The sequence below is a fragment of the Haliotis rufescens genome, unplaced genomic scaffold, assembly GCF_023055435.1.
Source record: "Haliotis rufescens isolate VD_foot unplaced genomic scaffold, xgHalRufe1.0.p SCAF_1, whole genome shotgun sequence".
In the NCBI taxonomy this organism is placed as follows: Eukaryota; Metazoa; Mollusca; class Gastropoda; order Lepetellida; family Haliotidae; genus Haliotis; species Haliotis rufescens.
The window spans coordinates 24,262,333-24,286,650 of record NW_025963779.1 but is presented as its reverse complement, the minus strand read 5'-3'; the positions used below and the strand labels follow the sequence as shown (position 1 = coordinate 24,286,650).

The 24,318-nt window shown below is 40.1% G+C and overlaps 1 protein-coding gene across 2 annotated transcripts in view; it reads left to right on the top strand.

Moving 5' to 3' along the window:
- Positions 1 to 600: 600 nt before the first annotated feature.
- LOC124131648 (leucine-rich repeat protein SHOC-2-like) overlaps positions 601 to 24,318 on the top strand; it is a 65,221-nt gene continuing 41,503 nt past the window's right edge. The window contains exon 1 of one of the 2 annotated variants that reach the window (XM_046495069.2): positions 601 to 904. The gene's annotated coding sequence lies outside the window, so the exon portion shown is untranslated. Of the gene's footprint in view, positions 905 to 12,189; positions 12,361 to 24,318 lie in introns of those variants that run through there. The other variant, XM_048393584.1, reaches the window with a different exon arrangement.

Here is a 24,318-nt window from a genome sequence, read left to right as displayed (position 1 = left end):
GACATAGATTATATCTGATTATCCCTATCAAAAGTTGAATAGTTTTAATGACTACTTAACTTGTCAGTCATTTTGAAATAAAGAACATGCCATAAGGACCCACGGACTCGGGAAGCTGCAGGCCCTAGCCCTCATTTCAAACTTCATCTAAATGTGACAAAAAGATCGGCACATAAACTTACCGCAGGCCATAAAGACCTAGATCTATACAACTTTGAAACTAGGGGCCCGACACGAGATCGATCTACCCGACACGGGCCTACGGAGAGGCGCTTGTCGAACACTGTCGTCATGGAATACTCATTTATCACATCTCCAAAATGATTTCTGTTATTAACACAATATCAGCGTAGATAGGAAACTAAGATTGTGGAGTTAAGACCCTGGAGTCAATATAAGACCCCCTGCTAAATAGTTAAATACTGCAGTACGTGCCGATCAACTCGCGGTTGATCTATACAGTTGTGTGATCGACAGGAAATCGATCGCATCGATCCTACATGAATTATTCATGATAAACTAAAGTATAATCATCTCTAGACTCATTAGCGGCGGATATTAGACATACTTAAACATTAGCGAGCGATATTTCTTACAGTCTTTAGTCAACTTCTCACTCAAAGTTAGCACATTAATGGCGGCTGTGTTTTAGAACTCTTCAACGTAATAAGGGTGAAACGTCTTAGCAACCCATAGCAACGCGCGACGCCACGAGATCGATTGTTGACACAGGACAGAGGGACACATAGGACCCTCGAAATACTGGAGATAAAATAGACATAAAAACCAGAAGTGAAGAATATATATTCGGCCTGTATGGTAGTTCGACATATATTCGACACTATCGGAGTCAAGAGAGTTTATGGGGTCCGTTGACAATCACAACAGCGTTCAATCCTGACTGGTAAGTATATTTTGCTTCAGTAAGTTTGTCAAAGTATTTTGACATGTTGACTTACAAAAATGCGCACACTATTTGTGCTGGTAAAACCTTTCCTATTTTCATTTTTATTATGATTTATTATTTTGTTCGCCTGCTTGATTAAATAATAAATATAATTAAATAGGTAATATTTAGTTAACAGTAGGGTATGATTTAATTTTACACATGAATGAAATAGTACATTAATCTATCACTAAAAGATATGTATTATTTTCATTTTGATTAACTATTATTCTTGCAATTCAGCATCAAAGAACGATGTAAAGCCAAAACAGTAGACATATACCACACCATGAGTAATTGAACATTTTCACTCTCAATAAATCGTGGTAATCAACAAAGGACATCGTAAAAACACAAATGTCTTAGATATTGTCATGTCAATAATACCTTGAATCTGATGGTATTTATTTGAAATTATACCCGAGTTACTCAGTAGTGTAAATGTCACGCCACTCGTCCAGACGAATAATTTTCCTAACGACCTGAACAAAACGATGTTCTGACCGTTTTTAATGTTCATTGGCATCACCATGGACAGAAATATCTGCAGTAATACATTTGAAGAAATAAGTATGATCCTCATAATATTATGATAAAAATCACTGATAAATAAATACGATTCTTTCTTGTAACGACCATCGCCATCATCAAAATCGCCATGCGTCATAAATGCACTAAAATAAGCATTGACAGACTAACGATGTATGCTAAAGTCATTTTCATAAATATTTCCAAATGTTATACGGTCCTATAGTTGCCCCAATAACGTCTCACCACAATTAGCATTGCTCCGATCGATTTCTGGTGTTTGAGGCGAGGTGTTCATTTAGTGCACATTATTCAGATCTGTAATCTGATACGCTTAATACATAGGATACGCTCGATCCATTGTTTGCTGCGAACACTTATATACCCCCTCTGAGTGGGGTGGGTACAACTGTAACCGTATACAATAAACGACCTAATGGCGGGAACAAGTACCTGTCACCGTGGTTTATATTTGATTTATGAATGTAATTAACTAAAATCAATAGCTGAAATACCGTGATCATATTTTTCCCTATTGTTATGACATTGTTCTGTAGCGGATATAATAGCAGGTGATATCTATTAGCGATTTTTTAATGTACAATTTTGAAAATACCATATCAGATTAATTCACGTTACAGAAGTAATTTCAAAGGTATTAAGATAATTGTCACTTTTATATCATGTATTGTATTGTATTGTATTGTATTGCATTTCAAATTGATTTAGATGATGGAAAGTGATCTTTCTTGTAACGGCTGTACAATAGTGTGTATGAACATCTCACCAGTTTAGTGATCAGCTGTGTGATATACTTTTGAAACTTAGAAACTCAGGGGTATATCTGTTAACATGTCACATGAATGGATTCCCCTTTAGGCTGTTGCTATAGTCTGTTATACACTGCTACTGCTTTCAATAACACTTGATAGTTTGTTATGGGGGTATACGGTCACACAAAACCGCTTTTATATACGCTTAGATCCGTACTCAATAACAAGTGACAGCTTTTGAGTGAAGGTCATTTTCCGAATGACAGCTGTATGGGTGGCAATAACGTGACAAATCGACGCCACGAGACGCGTGTTGGTATATTCACATGTCTTTGTTGACTGAACTGGGTGCAATTGTCGATACAAAGAGAATACGTATCTTTGACAGAGAACCAGTCACTAGAGAGAGTATGTGCGTGCCATCTATAGATTTACACGTATATTGCTAGATTATGATTACTTCATAAGTGAAGTGCTTTAGTCATGTAGATAGATTCCATGATTTTTGCCGTCAACGAGACTGCGGGATGGCCGAACGAACGTTCAGCTGCTTACATTAAAATATATATAACTGAGGGGTATACCGAGTTTGTTATTTGATGCAATTGACGATTGAAAGAACTGTTGTTACATTTGATTATGTCCTTTAACCATCAGTCATTCCTGCAATAGTCTGTAAAAATTAACCTGTGGCTGCGTATTTTTGTGTAAAAATATATTGGTTCAATGAAAACTGGGGTAAGAAATGAACTTGCAGCCACATGACCCCTAACATATTTGAAATGTTGTAAATTTGTTCAAAAAAGCAAATCTATTGATTTTCAAAGATAATATGTCCAAGACGATCAGCAGTTATGAGAATATTTTTTTCTTAATTTTAAAAAAGTGTTATGTGAAATTATATTTTTCAAATTATAACATGTAGAATGTTCTTTCAGTGCTAAGGGCCAGTACAGTTAATGTTTTGGAGATAATATCGCTAGATTCGCTACCTTAAGATATTTTCAATTGAAAAACAAATATTTGATAAAATAAAACTGACAGTTATAGTTTCATTTGGTCGTCAGTTTATGTACTTTGGGAGTTACTTCGGAAATAGATTTAATCAATTCTGTACATTTAAAAAGTGGAATTTTGAAACGTTGAAAACATTTATTATAAAACAAATTTAAGTGGGCATGACAGTATTTTGTACAAATAAATTAAAACTGTATAACGGAATTAAAAATGTTGTTAATTTTTTATTTTGATAAAAATAAGAAAATGAGTGAAAAATAAGTGAAAGATTCAAATGATTTTCAGTACAGATATTGGTAAAGCCTGTTTGGCTGCTAGTTTTAAATCTTTGTTATATACACATGGTTTCGACGAAGTCTGGCTACAGCAGGGTGTTGGAAATGTAAATTCCTTTATATTGTTTTAAGCAAAGAGGTAAAGATATCTGTCAACAAACATGGAATAATAATCTAGAATGTTATTCTAGGCTGGAATAGGTTTGCTCTGTCCATCTAAGCCAGTGTATTGGTGTAGCCATCTATCAAATAACATCTGTGAGGTTTAGTTCTAGTTATAATGTATTGGTAGAAACGGGAATCATTATGAAATACCAAGGCCAGAACGTATATATATATATATATATATATATATATTGTCTACAGTGCCCATTTTACTCAAATTTGAGGGAACATGTACTTCTTCAATATTATTACACATGTATATAAAGTAAAACAATTATAAAGCTGCAACCTCTATGTTCTGAGAAGATTTGCAAAGTACGTATTTCTTGCTCACAAGAAAAGAAACACTTTTATGTGCTAGTTGTGTAGCACTATGCCATTGTAACATTATATTTTGGCTGGACTAACGAGTCTATGCATAGTTCAATCAAAACCGCGTAACGAATTCGACGTCCGGTTCGTAAACCGCCGTGCAGATTGCAGGATTTGCAAAACATGTGTGCCGTCAATTAAGCGTGAACATAAATATTTATTCCAAATCTTTTTATGTTTTTAATCAAGATGCTTACGTGATTTGATGCACGCGAAATAAGACCCGTTTTATTACAATAAGGATCTTGATTATCGATGAGATCGTCTTCAATGGGATCCGCCAATTCCGTTGAAGCAATTGCAAGTGATATGAGAGGTGGAATCTGATTTGTCAATAGGAGGGACATACAAGGGGCATAACTCGTAATAGCCACTGATGGCGCTACGATCGAGCCCAGAAATTCCAGCCTAGTAGGGCAAGGGTGGAAACTGCACTTTTACACGCAGTTAACACCCTTGCCACGGGAAGATGACGATCTTATGGATTAACTGTACAACTGTGGGTATAATGCGTGAAGACCATTTTTGGTGTCCTCGAGCTACCCCGTGATAAAGCTGAAATATTGCGAAAAGCGGCGTAAAACCGTACTCACTCACTCGCACAGGTTTATGGATGACAAAACCCCAAACAAAACACCACTGACTTTCATGAATTGTACGTACCGTATTTCCTCTATTAGATGCCTTGACTTCGATACACGGCCTGTGAAAAAAATAGAAGCCGGGCCTCTATTAGAGGCCTGGTCCCTCATTCGATGTCCTTAATAATTTCTATATCACATTAACGGTATATAATGATTACTCCCTCTGCTTACTAATGACCGTTTCCTGCAAATGCACCTTTGTGTGACTGTTGAATTCGGTACGGTAGTGAGTTGGCAATGTGCCTGCATTAAACAGATCAGACGCCGGGCCTCGAAATGAAAAGAGGAAATACGGTTTATTCATAACAGCGTGTACTGCCAAGACTGAATGAATATATCGACTATACCTACTCCCAGTACTCTGTGTGTCGGTCTGCGATATTAGCTACTTATCCATAGCCTGTGTAGTCTTTCGGTCCAGTAGGATCACCTGTTACTAGTCCATTCTCTAAAATCTACTGAAAACTTCAGGCTACAGTAGACTCACACACTGGTGGGCTACATTTATTGTTTATTCAACTACACGGCGATGTACCCTGTCATCTGGAGGAAATAAAAGCCCCCCCCCCCCCCCCCCCCCCCCCCCCCCTTACACACACGCACACGCACACACACACACTACACTGTTACCATTTCCTAGAGCCTTCTAATCAAGCTGAATAGGAAACCATGCTTTACCTGAGTAAAACTAGAGTGGCCTCCCTTTGATTCAAACCTGCTCTCGATTCGTGTGCACTGTACACCTTTGAACGTCATAGCAGTGTAGCGAGTGTTTCGTGTGTAACTATCATCATTCTATTTGGTCATGTGTTGTTTTGTTGTTTGTTTTTGAACGCCGCACTCGGCAATATTCCAAGAATATGACTTCGGTCTGTAAATATTCGAGTCTGGACCAAACAAAGCCAGTGATTGACATCCTGACCATCGATCCACGCGAGCAGTGATAGGGACAGTATAGTTATAATTATTGAAGGTTTGCATTAATGCATATGATTCCAAACACAACAGAAATAGATTCGTGGGTATCTTTCACACTATCACCAAACACAGATGTTTATCACTCCGTTGATCAAATCATATTCCGTATCCTCAAGGCACATGCTACATTACGATAATAATCACTGATAACCTTTGATTCGGCACTGTGTCAGTATGTATGGCATAGCTGATTCTGTTGCCGATATGTTTTATCCACGTCCGTTACCATCATCAAATACCGTATTTGACGAGTATCAAATTATTTCATAAGCTATACAAAAAACTAGAACCGAAATCCGAGTAATTAGTAGCGGTAATTTCAGCACAAATATCATTTCAGAGAACATTTCGTACTTTTTGCAATATTAGATTCTTCTCCTCCATCATGGAGTTAATCAGAGGGAAACATTATGAGAGGGGATATATATTTCATAAACAATCTAATTAATTACTTCAATGCAAGTACCGTCTTCATGTAAGTATTCGCGGCATAATTATTCGTTTTTAATATACTATACTGTTACTGATGACGTAACCATACACCGAATACGCTGATACTGTAATAAACAAGGCACGTTTACTGTATATAGGCTATTCTACTTAGACGAAGAAGGACCACCTGATCTTTCAAATTACTGTAGTTAATACATCGGTGCAGAAGTCCTTAACTTATTTTGGGTAGAACTAGTATGTCATGAATGTCCTCAACTTCTACAGGGGGGAGCTTGGGTAGCCTAGTGGTTAAAGTGTTCGCTCGTCACGCAAAGATCCGCGTTCGATTCCATTTCTGGTATTCTCATGCCGTGACATTGCTGGAATATTGCGGTGGCGTAAAACCATACTCACTCACTTCTTCTTGGGCATTATTTAAAGATAGAAGTGCCATGCTCGACTATAGTCTATGCATTACTGTACCTATTTAACTGGAAAGCCTTGAACAAAACAAACATTCGAAATACCCGAGTACGAGCGGAAGCGGGGGAGCTGATGCTTACATTAACCTACATCATTCATGTATAAAATGAATGAAATGTGGTGTGACGCACTTGTTTAGCAAGCCAGTCATACAACGCACAGCATTCATCACGAATGCATTGCATTCCACGCAGAAGAGGCCCATCATTTATGCTTGTATATCCATATTCATACAGGGTTCTTTTCTGTTTATTTAAACAATAATTGCATGTAAATCTCCACTGTTTGTCACTTTGGTACATTACCCAGTTGATTCATGATGAAAAAGGAAATAATGCATTTAACAGTACTACAGACCAGTGAATGTGTTTACTTGAACCTGCATGGCGACCGTCTGCGTGGTGTTGTGGATGGAGTGTCTGCTCGGAAAACGGAAAGTCGGTGGTTCGATCCCCGGCCGTGCCATACTTAAAGACATTAAAAGATTGTACTTGTTGTTACCCTGCACATTGTTCGGCACTGGTCGTCTCGCAGTCCGTACACTGTGTCTGAGTACGATATTCATGCCTCCTGTCTCCAGTCAATATCTCCCCCTCACATGTGACTCCATATGCAAACTGACATCAGCAGTTTCAGATCACTGATAATTATGTCCTGGTGCTAAGTAAATGATGTTAAATTGAAACATATGTAAAATTTTGAAGTGAATTTTGTCAATTAAGGAAAAATATGTAGGTCTGTTATTATATTTCAATAACATGTTTACCCTCTAAGGTCCGGCTTAAAATAGGTGGGATCTGGTGGTCAGGCTCGCTTACTTGGTTGATGCATGTCATCGTTTCCAAATTGCGTGGATCGATGCGCTTGATGTCAATCACTGGATTGTCTGGTCCAGACTCGATTATTTACAGACCGCCGTCACGAAGAAATGTATTAAACCGTTGACATTGGAATATGCAACTTAATGATGATTAAGTTATTCAAACATAACCCCCTGTCAAAAGTTTTCATATTCCTATAAGCCAGTGAACATTTTGAGATTATCACAAATACCATTGTTAAATGCCTGAATTTATTAGCATGTATAGTCACAATGTATAGTTTCCGTTATTGCTACAGTGGAACCTCATTTCAATTCAACTAATGTATCGCATTGATTATTTGGTAGTATGTCTTTTATACAAAGTAATTTAACTCCCTGGGAAAAGAAGGTATACGCTCGAAAATTGGATTAATCCAAACAATTACAAATTAGGGAACATTTGGACAGTCACATTGAGGTTTCGATTTCAGGAATGGTGTGATGTGTCACGCGGTCGTGTATCAAAATCGGGCTTGATCCGGCCGTCGATAACTTGGAATTAATCAAGAATGAAAACTGCTTATGTGTCTGTGTGTGTTTCAACACCTGGCGTATACACGATGTGAAAACAAGGACATAGGGATATTAGGAAATTCAATATCTTTATGATAAACAACATTGTTATTGAGTTAATTTACAAAAGTCAATGCCTGCCTGAATATAATATTTTCGAGAATATTAACGACATTGAAACTAAACTTGACCAATTTGACCAAATAGGTCCCTGTGCATTTGATGACTAATCACGTTTATTTGTAATTTTTCAGTTGATTGCTTGATTTATTTTTTTATCAATGTCGTCAACTCACATGTCGGGAAGAAATTGGGTATATGCGATGTAACTGAACGATGCCATACTGAGTTTGAACAAATGTTTAAACCTCGCTATATATATAACATTAAGGATACGTATAGCTGGAATATTGCTGAGTGCGGCGTTAAACAACAAAACAACAACAACAGCAACAACGTATAGGACGCGTATATATACTGAGGAGCTAAAGAAACTATACCCTCAGTTATCATATGTTTGCTTTTAAATTGAAAATATCTTACGTTAGCGATATTATATAAAAAATATGAACTGAACTGGATCTTAGTCAGCTTTCAAAGAATTCTTCTACCTGGTTCTACTTTTAAACTATAATTTGATTTAAAAAAATTGAAATTTAAAAAAATAATCGCATAATACACAACTGCCTATTGGTAATGTTAACTATGTTAGACAACTTATTTTAAAAAATCAATAAATTTGCCTTTATCGGCACACATTTACAACATTTCAAACATGGTAGGGATCACATGGTAGGGATCACATGGTAGGGATCATATGGTAGGGATCACATGGTAGGGATCATATGGTAGGGATCACATGGTAGGGATCATATGGTAAGGATCACATGGTAGGGATCATATGGTAGGGATCACATGGTAGGGATCATATGGTAGGGATCACATGGTAGGGGTCATATGGTAGGGATCACATGGTAGGGATCATATGGTAGGGATCACATGGTAGGGATCATATGGATGCAAATTCATTTCTTACCCCAGTCTTTATTCAACTAATTTATTTTTACCTGTATACAGATTACCTTTTACCAACTATTGAGGGAACGAGTGATGATTAAATATATATTAATCAAATTTAACAACACTTTTTTCAATGTTTTTATACATAAAAAACAAACTCGGTATACTTTCTTTTGCTCCTCAGCTAATGTGTTGTTAATGACATTGGTCATTACATCTAACCAATCACATAATTAAGGAAAGATATTTGATATGTATATTTATTGTATATTTATTTGTTTCTATTTAGCTCTGCTCAACAAACATCTTCCTTAATTCTCCGGACAGGCTATCGATCTGAATAGTGCAATGTTTATCATGAAACGTCATTTTCTGCAACATATGTAAACGAGTGTGTAAACCTGACAAACCTACCCAAACCATATTGTGTGGTAATCTTAGCATCGACCGACAAGAAACATAACTATATTTTTACCCTGTCTATTATCCAAGCATGCAAAACATGGCATAATGTGTTTTGGATTTTTTTAATGCAGACACTTAAAATCATCTGGAATAACGATAGTTTTTATAATCTCGCCGTGTGGAATACATCACGCGAGATCAATTAAGGTAGCCATGTTTCTTTTGTAACTTTTACTTTTGTCCACTGGTGCCGAACTTAGTTTTAAGACCTAAGGTGCCGTAGGACACAATGCTGGCAAACTTATATCATGAGCATCAAAGTATCAAACCCAGCGCATCCCCTCCACAATCAGTAAATCGTTATCACATACGAGGGCTGGTCAATACGTTCTAAGCCTAACAAACAAAACCAACAATTGTGAAAGTGTCTTTAATTTTATTTTCAACATAATCTCCCTGCTTTTCAATACACTTCTCATATCGATAGTGAAGCTTTTCAATTCCAGCCTGGGAGATGTTTTCTGAAGCCACCCTGAAAAACCCTTTCACGGCAGCTTTGAGGTCATCGTTGTCCACGAAGGTGTTCTTTCAGTTTAGGAAACAGGTGGAAATGACTTGGTGCCAGGTCTGGCGAGTATGGAGGGTAAGGAAGCTCTTCGAACCCACATTGTCGCACAGCAGCCTTTGCAAGAGAGGTGTGAGAAGGGACATTGTCATGAAGGTGTATAACTCCAGCAGTAAGCATTCCTCACCGCTATTCTTTGATAGAAATTCTCCGGCGATGAAACAATCAGCATAGCAGGCACCGGTAATCGTCTTTTGACTTTTTAATAAATCAACAAGGATCACACCCTTTGCATCCCAGAATACAGTGGCCACAACTTTCTTCACTGATCTTGAAGACTTGAATTTCTTTGGTGCCGGAGAAGTAGAATGGTGCCCTTCCCTGGATTGACGTTTTGACTCGGGATCATAGTGGTAGTAGACCCATGTTTCATCACCCGTTACTAATCTCCTTTTGAATTTGACGAAATCCTCCTCAATTAGCTCTAAATTTTCTCTGGCAATTTCGGTTCTTTTTTCCTTAAGATCAGAGTTTACAAACTTTGGCACCCAACGATATCTTATTCATCTGTAAATGTTCATGAATAATAGCTTCAATAGATCCATGTGTCTTCCAGACCTGTGTTCAGCAATGGTAATACGTCTATCTGACAGTATAATCTTTTCTATCACTTTGATTGAATCTCCATTGATGGAAATCGAGTGACGTCCAGTCATCATCAAGGCTTGTTCTCCCAGCCTTAAACATAGCTGCCTAACGTTTAACAGTGGCATAGCTGGGGCACTTATCCCCATACACTTGTAACATGCGGTCATGAATTTCCTGGGGAGTACTTTTCTCTGAAACTTGATGACTGCTCGGTTCTCGTTCTTATCCATTTCTGTGTCCATTTGGACCCCTATTACATTCAACTGGCTGTCACTAATATACACACGGCCTCAACAGAGCAAATACACTTGCGATGAACTTCTCAAACAATGCACTACATTGACTAGTTCACTTTGTTATGGCCCATAATTGAAAGTTAGTCAAGCTGAGAACCTTTTGACCAGTTCTCCTACACGTAAACTCCAACTCTCCGCATTAATAAATAAGTGCCCGGCGGTAGGGTAGCCTGGCAGTTATTAAAAACATCCGTTCGTCACGACAAAGACCCTCGTTCGATTCCCAAAGCGGCGTAAAACCATACTCACTTACCCACTCACTTCAACAAGTTCCAACGACAACTGGATGTTTCCTTAGTGAGTGTAAGATTACCAGGACTTGATGCCTTGAGCCATCCACATGGGCGTACCTATTACTTCCCCTAGCCTCTGCTGAATATTCATCCTAATAACATAAACGCACATTTATTACCTATTAAATCACTGTTTGCTCTCATTATTTTATTTTATTTTATAATTGTTGTAAAGTATATTTTCATTTATGCTATCTCCAGATGTAATTATGTATTTTTTATATGTTTTTACTAATATATAACCAGTATTTTGTCAAGGAGAGAACTATCATCTCGTACGCCTTCATCCAGCGGAGCTGGCGTGAACTATATACGCGGCGGTCTTCATTACATCGGTAAAATCTCTGAAAATTAACATATTTTACAGAAAAAAACAATTGTTAAATTATAGTTATAAATATAATAAAAAAGGAGCGCAGACTTTCTTCATTTCCAGATACTGATACTGCAGTAGTCTAGACTTGCCAAATATTATAGACTTGGGTGGGCATATTGGATATATTGCTTTCAGGGTCTGGCAGACTAGGCATCGCTAACAATGTAGGTTTAACTCAGAGAACACGTACAGTGTTACACAATAAGATATGAAAGCTAATAATTTCCTCAGTATTCTATTGTTGATCCAGACGTGCCTTGATACCCGTGGTCTCATCCGCGGATAACACCTTTACTATTTACCGCTACCCGAGCCATGACCAATATAGCTAATAACGGTGCAGGTATACTTAGCATTAACGTCTAGTTTCATACGTCTCCTGATATAGAAACACGTGCAGAATGCTTCTGACATAATCACTAAATTACTCAATTGGTGTAATCACGGCCATGCGATGTAAGCAAATAAGAAAAGGATATATGCAAGTGGATATGTTGGCTATAAGTGGTCTGTGACTATGGCGACCGATATATTCTAGCTGTGCTATCCCGGCTCAGACTCCAATGCGATTACACAGCCTGCACGGCAGGTTGTTTGTACTGTAATAAAATACAGAATTACAGTCAAGGCAGTATCAGCTGATCACAGATTAAGTCGTTAAAGACCCTTAATCCATAGACAGCCGGGTTTACTGCACTCTGCTGACTGCAACTCATAGCTCTCGCTCACACCCTGAAGCTCGTGTTGAAAGTCCCCTTTTTGTGAACAGGTACGGCTTCGTTTGTTCGTTCGTTCATTATCTGTGTTTTGATGTCCTGTTTTTGTGATCTTACATTTACCCATTTTAAATGTTCTTGTTATTCGTATTTGATAGATATACCATATAAACTACGGCTCAAGGAAAGCATTCGTCGAATGCATTTTGAACTTCAATCATTTATGGTACAAGCAGAGACCATATAATAGATCTTATTATATGGTCTCTGGTACAACAAACCAACATGTTGACCAAGAAACAATTTCATGGCACTGAAATAACAAAACGCTGGTGGCGCCATAACTGTCATTTTTCACAGTCTGATAAAAAAGCTTCCAAACGCTTCCATACCATCTCGGTAAATGCTTCTAAACGCTTTCATACCATCTCGGCAATAGCATCAATATCTTATGTGACGTCAAGACAGGCCAGGGCGCCGTTCCACAAAGCGATCTTAGCGCTACGACTATCGTAAGCCAGTGTTAAAGTATGGTTACGATCACCTTAGCGCTAAGATGGCTTTGTGGAACGTGGCCCTGGACACGATGACGTAGTTCTCCTGATGACGTCATGGGGTATGTGGACCCATTCCTCCAATGAAGCACGTACCAGTTGATGCACATCGTTCGGTAGGTCCAGATAACGGTTGCCAAGATGTTCTATTGGTAAGAGGCCGGGTGAGCGTGACGGCCAGGGCAACACGGGTACGTTATTGATGTTGAGCAAGTCCTGGCATTGTCCTGGTGGAACAGTTTACCCTGTGGCTTTCCTCTGAGAATGGGAAGGACAGCTGGCTGCAGAATGACATACCTGTAACGTTGTAACGCGTGCAATGTCCACGGATGCGGCGTGTCTTCATTTCACCACAAGTACCGCCCCACGCCTTGACGCCACCGCCCCCAAAAGGGAGAGTGAGTGAGTGAGTTGGGGTTAACGCCGCTTTCATTCCAGATATGTCACGGCATGTGAGCTTAATTTGGGAGGAAAGCCCGAAGTGATGCAGGCCTCAGATATTTACCACTTTGGTGAAACCTACGAGCACAGGTATGGTGCTGACAAACCTAGAAACACAATCAGGGCGAACAGGGACTCGAACCCACAATCATAGCTTTCTGGCGTGCCCAAGGGACCAAAAGGATGAACATCTTGAATGAACCTCTAGGATGAACCTCCTGGATGAACCTCTTGAATGAACCTCTTGAATGAACCTCTTGGATGAACCTCTTGGATGAACCTCTAGGATGAACCTCTTGGATGAACCTCTTGGATGAATCTCTTGGATGAACCTCCTGGATGAACCTCCTGGATGAACCTCTTGAATGAACCTCTTGGATGAACCTCCTGGATGAACCTCCTGGATGAACCTCTAGGATGAACCTCTTGGATGAATCTCCTGGATTTTGGATGAAGCTCTTGGATGAACCTCCTGGATGAACCTCTTGGATGAAGCTCTTGGATGAACCTCCTGGATGAACCTCCTGGATGAACCTCTTGGTTGAATCTCTTGGATGAACCTCCTGGATGAACCTCTTGAATGAACCTCCTGGATGAACCTCTTGAATGAACCTCTTGGATGAATCTCTTGGATGAACCTCTAGGATGAGCCTCTTGGATGAACGTCCTGGATGAACCTCTTGGATGAATCTCTTGGATGAACCTCTTGGAAGAACCTCTTGGATGAACCTCCTGGATGAACCTCTTGGATGAACCTCCTGGATGAACCTCTTGGATGAATCTCTTGGATGAACCTCCTGGATGAACCTCTTGAATGAACCTCCTGGATGAACCTCTTGGATGAACCTCTTGAATGAACCTCTTGGATGAATCTCTTGGATGAACCTCTAGGATGAACCTCTTGGATGAACCTCCTGGATGAACCTCTTGGATGAATCTCTTGGATGAATCTCTTGGATGAACCTCTTGGATGAACCTCTTGAATGAACCTCTTGGATGAATCTCTTGGATGAACCTCTAGGATGAACCTCTTGGATGAACCTCCTGGATGAACCTCCTGGATGAATCTCTTGGATTTTGGATGAACCTCTTGGATGCATCTTATAGCTAATCGTTCACCTCTTCTCGCTTCATCCGGACCCACACCCAGGATGGAACAAGTTTAACCTCCTGTCGTCGCTGAACAGTATCCGTGACCAACCACGTCGCTGCCAACGTTGCCAACCTCGTCTATTTTGCCAATGTTGAGGAGTCAAGGCCATTCCGCTGTGGAGTCTGTAGACCGGAATTCCTGCAGCACGTAGTCGTATGACACTGTGTGTCTGCTGATCACCGCCAGGAAGTGGTTATGCAGACCTCGTGTCGGGTGGCTGGGTCCCACGTGGTCTGTCCCTTGTGTGCCCAGTTTGGTGGTATCGCTGAAGTTGTCTGACAATGGACAGTGGTCTGCATCAGAGCGTCCTTACCCTAAGGACCTTCGAAATCCCCGTGAGCGCCAAGACCCCTCTCCCTGTATTCTGCTGATTACCTTAAAAATTAGCTGTATTCTTTTATGACCTGTGATGTTTTGGGATCCTTAAGCGCTTGCCATGTATGTCATCTAGGCATTTACATCTCGTGCTATCATAAAAAAAAACAGTTTTATTCTAAAAAAACCACGAGAATTCAATTTTCTCAAAATGCACTTCCAACAGACAGATGACGTGGCTCGGGTTCGGCCAATCGTGTTCAACCTAATCTTGAAACTTGATCTAGGTATTAAACCAATTCTATTGATTGGCTGTTTAAAAAAGCTGAAGATATTTGTGTTTTTGCACCACTCATTAAAATATGAACATTGTGAGGCCACTTGATGAGACAAGAAACAGATGTTGTATTTTGTATGTATTTTCTCAAAGATCTTCACGATCTTTTTCTCCATGCCCAAGTGCCATTGAAGAAGACAGAGGTAGTTCCGACATTCAGTGTTATTTCACTCGTGTGTCTTATCACGAAGTTTCAATATATAAAACAGCTAAATCGCTAACATGTGTGACTTTCAATTTCAATAAAATTATTAATTTAACCGCATGATAAACGCTGGTGAAATTCTATACGGTGACGTTACCATTTGTACCACATTGACTAACGTTATAGTCACATTAATCACGAGATATATGTTTCAATTGATCAAACGAAAATAATCTTTGTATAATTATAGTTATGAACAAAGAGTTCATTGAATTAAATATTTTGTTGGCGTCCGCCAGCAAGCCGTTTATCCCACTGCTTGTCTAGATGAAGCGCGTCCTCCAGCTGATGGCTACTCGCGGGAAGGACAGCCAAGTGACTCACTGCACGGTGTCTCTGATCGGTATTGATTATTACTTCCAATTAACTTTATTTCTGTCAACAGTATGGCATGTCTTCAAAGAATAGTATAAAGAAGTTGAAGGTTCCGTAAGTAATTATGATAGAGTTGTGGTTAACACTTGATGAAACTGCCTTCTAGTGCAGCCAACCGCCGGTATGATCGCAGGTTGAGTTCGGATGATAAATGCTGTAACAAGCTAGTATTAAAACGAGGGTAGAGGATACCAGCCTATTCTCCCTCCGTCCGCTATACAGGTCACACTGAGATAGATCGGACGCCTATATTCTCTCTCTCGATGGTCAGTCATTCCTCAAAGGGCTACCCCCATCTCTTATCGTGAGCAGTCCCATATCTCACACAGTGCAGGGTTCTGCCAGTATACAGTTGTGTGGGTGATTCACAGAACTGGATGCAGTGATAAATGATAGATATGTCACGCGGACCAACCAGTACATGGGAAGGAGAGGTGGGCCAACAACTCGGCCAAGTGTACAAGGTTACTCCGAATATACAGCCCGGCCCGTATTTATCGACTTTGGCAACTTCGCTCGCTGTCACACCAGGGTTGTGAAGGCAACAACGGCGGGGAACCGACGCTTCAATGGTTATATATATACAAGCATGGCTACCTCCTTGTACTAAATGTTTAGAGTCTTAGAGGGCGGTCGATCGCTCCCTAAATGCGACCTTTGCTGCACTCCAAGAGAGTATATTTTTAAGTGTAATAGTAGTCGTAGTTTTATCGGACAGTTATGCATAAGGTCTGTCAACGATTATTTTAAGAGTTGAAACTTTGAGACAAATACGGTACGGGTATTTAAGTTTTACTGACGTGTACACGAACTAGCCAAAAAATTACGACTGAAATACACCACAAACACCCTCGGAGGAGCCGTGTGCGCATTGGCTGTGGCAGATGCTAACAAACATTTCCTTCGAAGCTTCCTTCACCCACAGTGACTGGTCCAGGGTTTGTAAAGGGGGACGGAAGGGGTTGGGTGTTGGGGCACTTTTTGAATTCGTAAGCTCGGTCCCTAGTGCGGATTGGGCAAGGGATTTTAACATTTTTAAATGTATAAATTTTGTACCCTTAGTATCAAGAGGTGTTAAAGGGTGTGCGTTTATTTGTTTAATTTTGTATATTAATTTCTTTGGAGGGGGTGTCACTTGTCGCGAGTTTTGTCAATTATGCGTATTCGAAAGCATTTAAATTAAATTACTGGACTCGTTCGGATAAGAAATTCTTTTTAAATCATGTTGGTTGGTTTACTTCCTATATATTGTTCGGGGTGTTTTTTCATATTTATCGCCAATTTAAAGAAGATTAGTGCGGTATTCTTTTTATAAAAAATAGATGATTAAAAAATCTGTGAAATATGGTTATCTGCGCTACGGCCGAAATGAACCCGGTTTTTTAGTGAGGCATTTACTCGACTCCCTTGCAGTCTATATTTATATCGCCTACCTGTTCACTAGAATTGTTGTCTTTTTCCTACGAAAGCTGTTTCATTTAATTAACCCAGAGAGGTTTCCGTTACAATAATTTAATAAATGATAGGTAGGGATGCAAATGTTTCAAGGCTGTCCTGTCTAGACAATAGAAAGCTCGTGGTCGTAATATTGCTCCGTTATCAGATTTTAACAATCTTTAGTATTATGTTAATGCCTTCGTATCATGTAAATTACCGATTCCATTTAACATACACATCAAAAGCAACTTCATGATGCAGACAATGACTACGAAATGTAATATGTGTCTGCATTAGTACACATTTATTGCATATACCTTAATGTTATAAACACTTGTTAAATACACGAGTAAAAAATTCAAATACATTCTTTATTTTAAACAAATTATTTTGGGTTTCATGTGTATTCTAAATGTCATCCAACTATGTTGGAGATATTAATTTGACACAATGACAAAGATAAGGAATAGGATTGGATGTGCTAAGTACAGTAAAGAAATGTTGAAATAAGTATACGTACATTTCATATGAACCCTGTAATACCACTCATGATATGTATATGCATTTGTAGTTTTTATAAATTGTGTTTTTATTTCAAACATAGTGTATAAAGTCACGAATATATTTGGGAAACAGCTTTCTTAAAAAATTAAATTTGTTCATAACTGAAAAAACTCTCTCTCTCTCTCTCTCTCTCTCTCTCTCTCTCTCTCTCTCTCTCTCTCTCTCTCTCTCTCTCTCTCTCTCTCTCTCTCTCTCTCTCTCTCTCTCTCTCTCTCTCTCTCTCTCTCTCTGTGCGTGCGTTGCTCATTTGAGTCATACAGCGCAGGGACTTCACACACACATTTTCGTTAATTACCTGAAGTAACACTCCGCCATAGTAATGAAATAGTATAATTACTAATTCTAATGACGGGACTGTAAGTATCAAGTTACAAAAAAAATGCTATATGGCGTATCACGAGCAACATATATGGGGGTCATATCCCACACCCCGGGGACGTATGCTCGAGTCGTCACAGTACTAACACGCCCATCCAACGACCCTCACCCACCCCACACAACAAAGCCTTACTAATTACGAACAAACGCATACATAAGACGAGTGTGGGAGAAACGTCATATTTGAATGTACGGCATTTTACAAAATACACGGTAGAGTCAAATCGGCGTTGTGGGCTGTGCGTGTAAGTAATGGACCGTGACAGTTGGGTTACATGTCCATTATAATGCCTTGGTTTATAGCTGTTGGAGAGTTGACTGGATGAGGGCCGTCCACTCTCTGCTCCCTCCTTCCCACTGTCACTCCCCGCAACAATGTCACCGCTCCCGAGCTAAGGCAGCGGTAATTATTAGGTATCACGTTTCATATAATTTTTTTATGACCGGCGTTCTTGGTCGCTTTCTTGTGTGGCGGGGCTACTAACATAACTCACGTTGGAGCGCAGGACGATGGACAGATGGGGTGTCTGGGGTGGTCATTATAGTGTGCCAAGGACACATGACCTGTAATTAGAATTTATGCAAAAAACACATCTGCCCCTTACTTCATTTTCAGTTATTGTATGTTACGCTGGGACGGACATCTTGCCCCCTGGAGATGTGGGTCAGGTCATGGGGGTGGGGCCGAAGATGATGTAGGGCGCAGATGTCACTGAAGGTGGCAGGGACGGGAGGAAGGGGGGAGGGGGAGGGGGATGGACGAGAATGCCAGTCTCAACGCCGTTCTGATGTCGCCGTCGGGTGCGAAGGGGTGGTGTGAGAGGTACCGCAGAGAACGGGCGTGGATTTCTAAGGGGGTATACCTACCCCGGGGGAGGGGCGTGAGGTTCGGGTGAAATTTCGGGTGTATGAGACGTTGATGGGCGGAGGGGGGTATCGTGAGGTGACGGGGGTGAATGGTTGAATGGCGTCGTCCCGGGCGTCACGTAGAGCGACAATTACCCTGAAGCATCGGGGTGAGGGATCCGATGTACAACTGGCGTCACCGAGGTATTCAGGGTGGCTATTTGGGGTGGAGTGGACAGGATGGACAATACTGGACAGCACGGACAAAGCTGTAAACAGGATGTTGTCGTCAATCTCGGACCGGCAGCGTTTCGGGTCAAGGATTAAACGAATTCTAAACAAATGGAACTATGGGTCACACGGGAAATACAAGCAAGCATTTAGGGCAATGTAACTAAATGTAATTGATATGCGCTAAAGAAGCAAATCCGGTCAAGAGATGATACCGTGATAATGACCAAGGGTCAGAAGTAAATTAAAAGGCATGACAGAGGGGTGGGGTACCTGCCCCAGTTATCTGTACAGAATGGAGTTGGTGGACAACTGGTTTGAAACCACCAGGGGAGGGGACACTTAACTGTGTCACATGATTGCATGAAACAAGATAAGGATCAATGACTTTCAATGACCCGTTCATTCGATGGTTTGTTTAAATGGTGATCGCTTTGACAGGGTATGATCCACTTAAAGAACACGCGGGAATCCTCACTAGTTGAAAGCACAGCATCAGTGGTCGAGAAAATGACCATGGTCAGAAAGTGACCGATTAACTGCCATTATCTTGTTTTTCCCCATTGATATTGAAACCAGGCGTTAGGTTAATATATTCATGGAAAATGATTGGAAAATTGCACGTTAAGCGTGAAAAATGACCAAGCGTCAAACTAATTTCTCGATGCTATGGGTATTAATCACCTTACCTGGTGTTGTTTTTGTTTTTGGTTTTTTTTGGTTTTTGTTGTTGTTTTTTTGGGGGGGGAGGAGTCGTTTTAGAAGAATAAGATGCATATGACCAGCTAACTGCAATCAGGTGATTTGTACCCTCCGACCCTTATTTCCTTTTCTTTAAGTTCTTCCAGATTTTGTCACAGTATGGCGGAAATGTGGCCGATGTGTCTTACACGCTTAACTCACTCACTGTACGGATCTCGTGTGTTAGAAACCGTGGAAGTCATAAGTTACTGACACATGACAATAAAAGCGACAAAATTCGTTCCATGTGCTCAAGAAATATCTGAGTCGATTTATAATTCCGACTATATCATGAGTATGTGTTTATGAATCACTATCAAATAGTGATGATACCAGGTGTTCACGAAAAGGTGAGCGTATCCTGCCCCACCGGTGGCACCCGTCACAAACACATGCAAAGGCAAGTCAATTGTTCAAAATAGGATATTGCATCGGACATAATTGTTGTCACATCATTGATGTGTCAAATTTGGAAATGGCCTGGAAACGGCATTGACTTCATATCAGATGTGTGATTAGTTCAGCGTCCGGTTATTAAATCGCGTCTGAACACTTGGGGTCCATCATTTACCAGAACAGATAGTGTGTTCAGATCATTCCATAACACAACTTTAATACCATTATTATTGGAAGTAGTTTTTTTGTTGCCCGTCTCATGGATCGAACAATAGCAATCTTGTGAAGATTCTCTTAGCATGAACTATTTGGTGACTTACTGTAATCTGGTTGGACTTATCAGTTTAACTTGCTACGAGACAACGACTTAAAGATCATAAGCGTTTCAATCCCTGCATTTTATGGATGGACAATGGGAGGATTTCCGCCCAAAACACACTTTTTATGTGGAAGGAATTAATCATTTCTTAGCCCAAACATCCCTGGAACATGTCAAAAATGTCAAAATTATATAAACACGCACATATAGAAAGGAACATGTTTTTCCATTTATCTTTTATCTCGATCAATAGGAGTTGGGTTTTTTGTAACAAAGAAAAGTCTCTAAAATGAATACGTAAACATATGTATACGAATAATATGGCATCAACGACTGTAGGTGGATGGAAACTATGCCACGTTATGCCTATGCCACCTGTTGCAAGCATTGTAGCGTTAATCTGAACCTATAGGCGGGAGATATGAGCGGGGAGATTGTTGTATGTGATAGCAAAATGATCGGTGCGGTTGATGAGCCAATGTTATAACGATGTTCAAATCACGATGGCCCAAACAACGGCACACGATCAACTCGTGGCTTCATTGTTCGCCGTGTTAAGTCCAAAGGGTTAGTCGCGCTTGGGGGTCAGAGGTTTTACAGAGTTCGTGGTTGATTCACTTTAATGCTTCGACGCTCAAAAGATTATTTTAATTAGTATTTTCTGTTACCGCAAATTATGAAGTATGGTCATTTTTATGTCCAGGTGCTGTTTATCATAACAATTCCTAGGTCGAGCCCTTGTCACGCGTTGGCGTCACTTTGGTCCTGCGAGCTGCTGAAGACAATGGGTGCTTGTAATGGAGTGTATTTGTAGAACCAGGCACCAGAACGCTGACCTGGGGCTTGTGGCCTTTACACTACTAACGCTCTCCTCTACATTATGGGGGGCATGCGTCGCCTTGCTGTAGATAGTCTCTAGTATATGCTTCGCTAGTTTCTTGCCATCCAACTTTACACTGGAAGAAATATGAAAGTTTGATATCCAATATATACTGTCAAACAACAGGAATTATACACCCTCATCTTTAACAGGGGATAAAAATGAAAGAAACAAGAAATGGTTTATATTCGACAGTGATGTATTTATTCATCATAGTTGTGTTTTCAGCCTAGTCACCTCTTGATAGCGTTTGTAATTGTTTGGTCAAATCCAGTTTTCAAATGTATTCTTTCATTTGTCCGGCAGTTTATTAATATGGAAATAGTATTTAGTATATAAAACGCCTATGGGTAGTTAATAAAATAACCACAACGTTAGATAGACACTTGTCTGAATATGCTTATTGGTATGTGTGACTACAATGATACCTGAATGTATGTAGAAAGTTTTATCTTTTGATCATTTTAGTAGCCATTAATAGCACAAATAGGATTAAATAAGTGTATAATTTCAACGAATCCGACGTTCACCTACAGATGTCTCTACGACATGCAAGGCAAGTTCTGATACATGCAGTCAGCAAGCCCTACTCTAGTTATATCAATCACCCAAGCTATATAAACAAAAGAATATAGTTCCATACTCTTTAACCCAACCGTAATTAAGATGGTACAGCACCTGCTCATCATAATTTGCCCAGAAGGACTCGTAGTTATTCTAGACTAGGAAATTGTGTGTGATCTGTTAGTGGGTTAATTTTGCCCTAAAGTATACGCGAGTGTATGAGTGGATGTGGGGCATCTCTCCTCGCGCAACGGAGCGTGTTTTGTGGTAGAACCTATCGACTCCTGGAGGAGAGAGTATGTAGCTATATATCACTGGCCATGTGTCACTTACCGGAGGCTCGACATGTGTGGGGGGTTACCGCGGTGTTTTATTTATGTAATGCAATTTGATTTATATTATGGTTAAGATGCATGATTTACAGGGTCAGTGTTTCATTGAACGGAGGTGAGCCACAACTAACAAATTAAAATGTCAATTTTTACATTTTAAAGAGAATAAAATTATTATGTTTGAAAATATTTTGTTGAAATGCCCATGTGGAAACGTCCAGTCGATCTTAGTGGCTGTGTTCTAGACAGGTTGAAAATTAATTGTTGACAAGACAGCTAAAGTCCAGTTGAGCGATGAGACGCTCACATGAATCCTCGTCACTCGACACGCACATGTTCGGCTATGTTAATGCGTGTACGCTGTATCACGAGTCCGGGTGCCCCGTGTTTTATTAGCCACACAGTCTGAAACTGTCGCTAGCTATTCCTGTGTACAACGTGAAGGTATACCGCAATTAACATATTTCGGTCTTAATGCCTTCCTAACAACACGACTTCAATTGCCCCGATCGTAAAGCCTAATCCAGGCCGTGTAGAAATGGAGAACATTTTTTTTTTATTGCGTTTTAAAAACGTTTCGTGTTGTTAGAATGTATATTGTTGATAAAACATTGCCAGAAGCAGCTTCAGATAGGCTATAGGTCATGGCTGGCCTTGGCGGTTCTCCCTAACAACGTCTTTAGTGTGTCCTCGGAGAACAACACTCGCCAGGCTTGATTTATGTCATTGTCTTCCTACTAAAACTGTAATAATCCATTAAGGGGGCGGACACTTCTTTGGATGCAGGCCTAAAGGTGCTGAGGAATCTACATATAGCGATAACACGCATAGATTGTTGTAATTTTTACTATGTTCTGTAGTAATTGTGTTTCCTTTTCCTTTTTACTGTTGACACCACTATAGACCGGTTTGAATTTGCAGGGTGTGTGTGTGTCAGATTGCGAATTGACTAGTGTCAAATTGCGTGTTGACTAGTGTCAGATTGCGTGTTGACTAGTGTCCGATTGCGTGTTGACTAGTGTCCGATTGCGTGTTGACTTGTGTCAGATTACGTGTTGACTAGTGTCCGATTGTTTGTTAACTAGTATCAGTTTCCGTGTTGACTAGTGTCAGATTGCGAATTGACTAGTGTCAAATTACGTGTTGACTAGTGTCCGATTGCGTGTTGACTAGTGTCAGATTGCGTGTTGACTAGTGTCCGATTGCGTGTTGACTAGTGTCAGATTGCGTGTTGACTAGTGTCCGATTGCGTGTTGACTAGTGTCCGATTGTTTGTTAACTAGTATCAGTTTCCGTGTTGACTAGTGTCCGATTGCGTGTTAACTAGTGTCCGATTGTTTGTTAACTAGTATCAGATTCCGTGTTGACTAGTGTCCGATTGTTTGGTAACTAATATCAGATTGCGTGTTGACTAGTGTTAGATTGCATGTTAACTAGTGACCGATTGCATGTTGTCTAGTGTCAGATTGCTTGTTGACTAGTGTCAGACTGAGTTTTGACAAATGTCAGATTGCGTGTTGACTGGTGTCAGATTGCGTGTGGACTAGTGTCAGATTGCGTGTTGACTAGTACCAGACTGCGTGTTGACTAGTATCAGACTGCGTGTTGACTAGTGTCAGATTTCTGTGTTGACGATCCTCATATTGTCAACCGTCGGTCGGTCAAACATTCTGGAGAGCTTGCACGAACATTTGGGGTCTAGCTTGGATGTGATTGTGGGGTGTCGGGTGTGATTTTTGTACCTAGGGAAAGTGACTGTAAGATCTGGAGCAAGTGACTGTTGGATATAGTGAATGTGACTGTTGTATCTAGAGGAAGTGGTTTTGTGTGTTGTTGGATCTAGGGATGGGATCGTTGGGTCTAGAGGAAGTGATCAGTAGATCTAGAGAAAACGATTGTTGGACATAGAGGAAGAGATTGTTGAATCTAGGGGTGGGATCGTT